This window comes from Eptesicus fuscus, chromosome 22, assembly GCF_027574615.1.
Source record: "Eptesicus fuscus isolate TK198812 chromosome 22, DD_ASM_mEF_20220401, whole genome shotgun sequence".
Classification (NCBI taxonomy): domain Eukaryota; kingdom Metazoa; phylum Chordata; class Mammalia; order Chiroptera; family Vespertilionidae; genus Eptesicus; species Eptesicus fuscus.
This window is the reverse complement of record NC_072494.1, coordinates 29,930,240-29,938,219: the sequence shown is the minus strand read 5'-3', so window position 1 is coordinate 29,938,219 and position 7,980 is coordinate 29,930,240.

Genomic DNA, 7,980 nt, shown 5'->3' with positions numbered 1-7,980 from the left:
ATACTGATATAGATAAATATTTTAATAAATAAATAAGGGAGAAGGCACAGCTCTTTCTAACAACAGAATTCCAATTAAGAAATGTTAGAAGGGTCGATGGACATAGAAAACCATCATTTGGCAAACACCCTCAGTAATAATTGTTTTAAGCAAGAATTATCCATGGAAATAAACATCTGTGGGTGAAAACATGATGAGAAGAAGGATGTCTATATAATCTCAAAGTATTTCCCTATGAGATGCTGATTAATTGCAAAGGAGGAAAATAGTAACTTTACAGTGGGAACACCTGGCAGACACTACCTTAGAACATACTGGCTCCGGGTACCGCCTGATATGATGTGTTGAGAAGAGCACAATATCACCTCTGTGGTGTTCTGGTCAAAATGCACAGTCTGAGAAAACACCAGCCAAACCCAAATTGAGGGACATTCTACAAAATACAAGCATGAAGGAGTAAGATTCAGGAATTATCCCAGACCAGGAGGAACTAAGAAAACATGACAACTAACTGCTACGTGTGGTCCTGGATTGGCTCCTGGCCCACATGAAGACATTAGTGGGGCAATTGATGAAATTTGAATGAGGTTTGCAGCTAATGTCAATTTCCGGTGTGGATGACTATACTGTAAATTTGTAGGATGTTAACATTTGGGGAAACTAGGTGAAGGGTATTCGGGAATTCTTTGTACTATTTTTGCAACACTTACGTAAGTCTGAAATTATTTTGAAAAACAGAACAAAAACCTTTCCTCTTTTGTCCAACTTCCCCAGTCACCCCTGTAGCTGTGCGTGGGCAACTACTTCACACATTGTACTGGTATTGTGAGTTTACGTCTCTCTCTCTCAGGCTCTGAGTTCTAGGATAAGGACTATGTCTCTTTAATCTTTGTTTTCACTTCATCCTATATATCTTATTTGGACAGAAGCTGGCTTCCTGTCTTCCTCTTTAAGAAACTCCCCACTCTACTCCCTTCATTCTCCCACCGTTGCTCAGACCAGAATCCTAGGGGTCATCTTTGATTTCTGCTCAGGCTCCCCCTTCAGAATTCCCATCTGCCCCCAAAGAGAGCAATCTGGCATTGGAGAGATGTTGCCCATAAAAGCCTTGGCCGGTTACTGGGCTGGGTGGGCCTTCCTTGGAGTTTCATGTGCTTCTGGCTGACTGAGGAGAAGAAAAAGGAGGATCTAACTCCTCAGACTCTCTGAACCGCCAATGTGAGGTGTGAGACTTCCAGATGACTCAGCAGGGCCAGTTTCCTTGGAAGGAGCCCTCTGGCTGGAAACTGTCCATGTTGCAACAGGCACACTCAGCCACCCCCAGAAAAGCTGGCCCACCACTCCACATGCTTCCTGATTTAATACCTATATATAGCCATACTTATAGACATTTCTATATATGTATGCACTTAGGAACCAATGAGGCTAAAAATACCCGCACCCCATACCTCATTTCTTTGGTTCCTTGCTCTAACTTAACAGCTCAGGAGACTGGAAATTGCTGTCAGAATGGAGTGAGCTCTGGCCGTGGGCGGCAGGGTGACCAGAGGACAGGCTCTGTCTGGGAAACGGGTAGGCCCAGCTCTAACATCAATGTGCTGAGATGTTCTGGGACATTCTCCTCCTTGCCAGGCCTCAGTGTCCTTCAACGGAAGGAGGAATTGAACTTGACAATCTAATGTACTTTCTTGCTCTCTATTCTTTGGCTAAGTACAATTGTTTTCATGGGAAAAGTTGATATGGGTACTCCTGTTCATTCATTCATTTAGCAAATATTTATTGAGTACTTACTATGTGTCTGATAAAAATCTTTATCCTTAGAGAAGTTACATTTTAGTCAGGGAAGACAAAAAAAAAAACAAACACACAAAAAACCCCCACTAAATAAATAAATATGTTTGATAAGCATCGAGGAGAAAAATAAAGGAAAAGGGGGAACAGAAAATGGAGAGGGGTGCAATTTTAATTAAGGAGGTTAGGGAAGACTTCCTGAAACAATGGTATTTGCATGAAGACATGGGATGAAGCTGTGCCCAGGAAGAGAGGGAATAAGCATGCAGATACTTGACCGGGGGAAATGGGGGGAGTGTTCTCAAGCAGAAGAGATACAAATGCCAAGGCCTCGAGGTGGGAGTGCATCTGGTGTGTTTGAGGCCACTGTGTTTGGCATGGAGTGAGCAGGGAGCCAGTGCTAGGAGTCAGAGGGAGAGGTAATGTGGGCCGCTGCTCCACACGGAATGGGCACCATTGGAGGGCTGAGGTGAGGAGGGACCTCTGCTGACTCTTCACAGATATGCTGGCTGCTGAGTTAGTTTACCGTATAATAGACTTCAGGGCACAAGGGTGGAAGCAGGGAAACCATTAAAGAGACTTGGCTTCTGCTTTGGCCAATGGAACATCAGTAAATGTGATGCAGGCAGAAGCTTGAAAAGCACCTGTGCTTTGGGGCTGCTCTCTCTTGCTGCTGCCCCCCCTTCTGCTATCAGGAAGTGGGTTAGCCTGGAATATGACACTGCAGGAGCAAAGACAAATCTTTATGCTGAGCTCCCCTGGGCCAGTGGTTCTCCATCAGAAGGCAATTGCGCCTCCCTGGGAATAGTTGCCCATGTTGAGATATTTTTGGTTGTCCTAACTTGGGGGAAGGGGTGCTACTGGAATTAAGTGGAAAGAAGCTAGAGATGCTGCTACACATCTTACAATGCACAAGACAAAGAATTTTCCCATCCCGAATATCAATGGTTCTGAGGTTGAGAAAGCGTACCCTCAACCAACCAGCCCCCAGGTGATCTCCTAGGAGTTACCCCAGGTGAGACCAACAGAAGAGGGGCCCAGGTGATCCCAGCCTAGACTGCTGACCCACAGGACTGTGAGCAGTAAGGAAGGGGGTGTTGAGCCATTAGATTTTGGGGTGGATTTTTATGTGGCAAAGGCTGATACAGGACACTTGGCTAATGGTGGTCCACTGCTGAGTGTACTTGCAAGTGTCCTCGCTCTCTGTAACAGGAAATGTGAGGTGGCTGGATCCTCACGCATGGACTCTCCATCTTGTGGATATTGCCCAGCCTGGAGCTGTTACAGTCCCTATTACAGGCCAGGTGCTGTTCTAAGTATTCTGTAAGTAATAATTCAGTTCAGCCTTACACCCCATAAGGTATTGCCTTCATTTTACAAAAGAGAAACTGAGGCTCAGACTAACTTGCAAAGGGTCACATGGTTATTAAGTAAGGCCAGGATTTGGACATCTGGCCCTGAGCCCCTGACCAACACTCCGCACCGTCTCCTGTCAGTGACTCTGCTTCTTGGCTTCACGTGTGCTCTGTCCTCTCATGGCCCAGCTTCCCCTTCCCTTGCCCGACTGCTGCCCTCTGGGATGGCTGCTCCCTGGTGGCCACGGGTGTATCTCTCTTGTGACATATTGGTCCTTGAAACAGGATTCCCCAGGAGGGCCAATGAGTCGCAGTTCCTGGATCAGAACCCAACCTCCAAGCCCAGTTCCAGTTCTTATTTGTTGTGGGATCTTGAGCACATTTCTTCACTTCTCTGAGCCTCAGTTTCTTACTGGAAAAGTGGGGCTAAATCGTCAGTGTACAGCAGTCAGCAAAGTGCAGGACACTGGCCTAAATACTAGTGATATGAGGCCCCCCTCCTAGAACTCACAGCGTGATGGGGAAAGGAAACACTGAACAAACAGTAAGAACGAGCTTCAACGTGACCTCACGGGGCACTTGTAAGGATTAAATGGATAGTGATATGAAAGCACTTAAGTGTCTGGTGGTGGATGCTCCATAGATAGTTGTGGAGCCTCGAATGCAGGCTGCAGTGGTTGATTTCTAGGTTCATGGCCATGACCTTGCTCTCTCACTGGGGGCTCAGGTGGTAGAGCAGGACGAGGGGACCCAGTAAGGTAACAGTGACTTTGAAGACCCCCAGGAAATAAAACGTTGCTTTTCTTCAGGAAAAGAGTGATACTTCCTGGAACTTGAGCATTTTTCTCACTCTCTCTGATTATACTCCTCCTGCCATTTTGTGTGCTGGTTCCCAGCCCAGACCCTGGAATTGGACGTGTGAGTTCAAGTTCCCTGGGCAAGTGCTTAACTCCTCTGGGTCCCAGTCTCCCATCTGACCCGACCTCATAAGGTTGCTGAGAGGATTAAATGAATTAAAGTACAGAAGTATGAATTAAATGCATACACTGCCATTGCCTGCTCCCCTCCCAAAGGGGGTTCTCTGGATTCTAGAAATTCTGGCTGGCAGACAATTGACATGTTCCCTGCTCAGGCTGAAGGTCATCTGTGCCTTTTAGGGGCCACGGAACTTTTCCTCCCGCCTTCCCCCTCCCCTTTCAGGGGAGTCATCCCCTTGTTCTTTAGTATTGTTCTTGTTAATTTAAAATACAAAGGGCAGAACAGAGAACCCAGAGATCGACCCAAGCCATTACACTCAATTAATCTTTGATAAAGGAGGCAAGAGCATACAATGGAGTAAAGACAGCCTCTTCGATAAATGGTGCTGGGATAATTGGACAGCTACATGTAAAAAAAAAAAATGAAACTAGGCCACCAATTTATACCAGACACAAGAATAAACTTAAAATTGATAAAACATTTAAATGTAAATAATAAAAATCATTGAAGAAAACATAGGTATTAGATATTAAAATATCAGATATCTCACGTAGCAAAATTTTCATTGCTACCATAGCTAGGGCAAGAGAAACAAAGGAAAAAATAAACAAATGAGACTACATCAAAATAAAAAGCTTCTGCACAGCAAAAGAAATCAGCATCAAAGTGAAAAGGGAACCTACTGTGTGGGAGAACATATTTGCCAATGATACATTTGAGAAGCGGTTAATACCCAAAATACATAAAGTACTCATACAACTCAGTATCAGGAAGATAAACAACCCAATCAAAAAATGGGCAGAAGATCTAAATAGACATTTCTCTAAAGAGGATATAGAAATGGTCAAGAGACATATGGAAAAATGCTCAATGCCACTGATCATCAGAGAGATGCAAATTAAAACAACAATGAGGTACCACTTCACACCTGCCATCAATAAATCAACAAACAATAAGTGAGGGAAGGATGTGGAGAAAAAGGGAACCCTAGTACACTGCTGGTGGGAATGCAAACTGATATAGCCACTATGGAAACAATGTGGAGTTTCCTCAAAAAATTAAAAATGGAACTGCCATTTAACCCACTGATCCCACTTCTAGGAATATATCCTAAGAAGCCTGAAACACCAATCATTCAGAAAGAATATATGCACCCCTATGTTCATAGCAGCATTATTTACAATAGTTAAGATATGGAAACAGCCCAACTGCTCATCGGTAGATGAATGGATAAAAAAACTGTGGTACATTTACACAATGGAATATTATGTAGCTGTAATAAAGAAGGATCTCTTATCCTTTGAGACAACATGGAGGGACCCGGAGAGGATTATACTAAGGGAAATAAGACAGTCAGAGAAAGACAAGTATCACATGATCTCACTTATATGTGGAATCTAAAGAACAAAATAAACTGACAACAAAAATAGATCCAGAGACATGGAAGCATGCAACAGAAAGGGGGTGGGGAGGGAAGAGATCAACTAAAGAACTTATATTAGTATGCACAACCCATGGACACAGACAATAGTGGGGTGAAGGTCTGGGGAGGGGATGGGAGTGGGGAGAAGTGGGGAGTAAATGAGAGAAAAAAAGGAGACATCTCTAATACTTTCAACAATAAAGATAAGATTTAAAAAATACAAAGGGAATGTATAATCACTATACAAAAATGGAAACATAGAGATAAGCATGAAGAAATTAAAATCACTTCAAATCCCACCATTCAGAGAGAACTATGGCTAACTATGGTGTTAGAGTATCTTCTCTCTCCAGAGTTTTCTGCATTCAATATGTTTGCTTAAATAAATGTGTGTATATACTTAGGCCCAGGGTCAGCGTGCTCAGTCTTGGGCCCTCCTCCTCCGAGGCCCCATTAGGTGGGTGGGGCACCAGAGCTCTGTTGGCACCTCTGAGCCCAGGACCCAGGCAGGTTGGGGCAGGACCTTTCTGCCTGGCACCACTGTGCTCCCCGCCTGCAGCTGGGCCTGAAGCGGCCTTCTCCCAGCTCGTCTCTGATGCCCCATCTGGAAGCTGCTTCTGATCCCTTCCATGGAGGCGACTTGCTGTGTGGGACGACTGTGTCAGAAGGAAAGCCCACAAGCAGGCCCCTGGGAATGAATTGGGCCTTTATACGAAAAGCCGCTCTGGGCCGCACCCCAGCTCCTCCTAACCCACTCTGAAAGCTGACCGTGACATCGCTAATGACCAAGAGAGAAGGGAAGGGGTGGGAGCGTAACAACAGCTGGAGCGCTTACTGGCAAACACGAAGGATGACATTTGCCCAGGCTTTCTCGACCCTCCAAAAACCCAGGGGCAGTGGAGTGTGCTTTCACTCACTACCACAGAGTTGCTCAGAAATCTTAAAAACCATAATAGCTATAATTTATTGAGCATATATTTTGTGCCAAGCCCTTTACAGAGATTATGCTTAATCCTCACCTGTTTTACAAGACAGACAAGGAAATCGAGGCCCCGGAAGGTAGCGGCTTGACCCAGGCCCTGCTATTGGTAAGAGAATAAAGAGAGATTTGAACACAGGTAATTGGACATTAGAGCCCATACTTTTTATTTTCGAATAAAAATTAGTGTTTATGTTATTAAAGTGACCTATGCCTATACTTAGAAATCAAATGGGGCTAAAAGACACAGCAAAAGCCAGCGGCCCACAGCCCAACCCTCTCTACTCCTCTGCTCCGCTCCCAGAAGCCACCGACTCAGCACCAGCTTTTTCTGTTCTTTACTCTAGATTTCGTTTCTTCTTCTAAAAAATTTTTTTTGATTGATTTTTTTTTAGAGAGGAAGGGAGGGATAGAAACATCAATGATGAGAGAGAACCATTGATCAGTTGCCTCCTGCAGGTCCCACACTGGAGATTGAGTCTGCAACCTGGGCATGTGCCCTGACCAGGAATCAAACCGTGACCTCCTGGTTCATAGGCTGACACTCAACCATTGAGCCACACCAGCTGGGCTAGATTTCATTTCTTACACATTTTCCCCCTGAAATAATAATTCCCCTTCCCTCCTTCCCATTTCTTAATTTCTTCTATTTACTGTATTTCCCCCATTTCCTTTCATGGATCTATCAAAGGCCCAGCAATACTTTCCCACAACTCACCAGGCCATAACATCTAGCCCCATCCCTGTGCTCCCCCACTGCTTCGGGTGGGGCTGGCTCCCTGCTCTGGGCCCCTGAGACGTCCCTCTGCCTCTCGCTTTGCTGGAGCCCTTGCTCCTAGATGCCATGGCTTCATCTTTCATGACAGGCACAGTTTTTGAGTCCTGCGTGTCTGAAAATGTTTTCACTTTTTCTTCACATTTGATGGATCATGTAGTGAGAATCCAATAAATGAAAACCTAGAAGAGTGCGGGGCATGCCACACATTGTAAGTAAGTGTTAGGTGGAGGCACCAAGCACAGCTGGCTCTGCCAGGGCCACTGTGATGACAACACTGCCGGTTAGGCACAGGGACACTTCCTCTATACAAGTCACAATGTCTGCTCTCCAGGGTTTGGGCGGTCAGCTCACAGGTGCGCCCATCTGCACAGCTGTGGTTCTTAACCTGGGCTCTCTGGGTGAGCCTCAGGGGGCTCAGGACTGCCCAAAATTGCTTGGAGCACATGGGTGAATATGCATTTTTCGGGGTCTACAGTTTACAGCTTTCATCAAATCCTCAGAGAGGTCACAAACGCTCCAAATATTGAACATCTCAGTGCTAGAGGCTCTCCCACCCTTCCAGCATGTGGGCTTCTAATGTGGTTTGGGTTGAGAAATATCATGTTTGAATTATGATTGAAGGAGGTCAACAGGACCTGCAAATGAGCTAGAAGGGCTGTCCTGTTGGGGAGAGGGG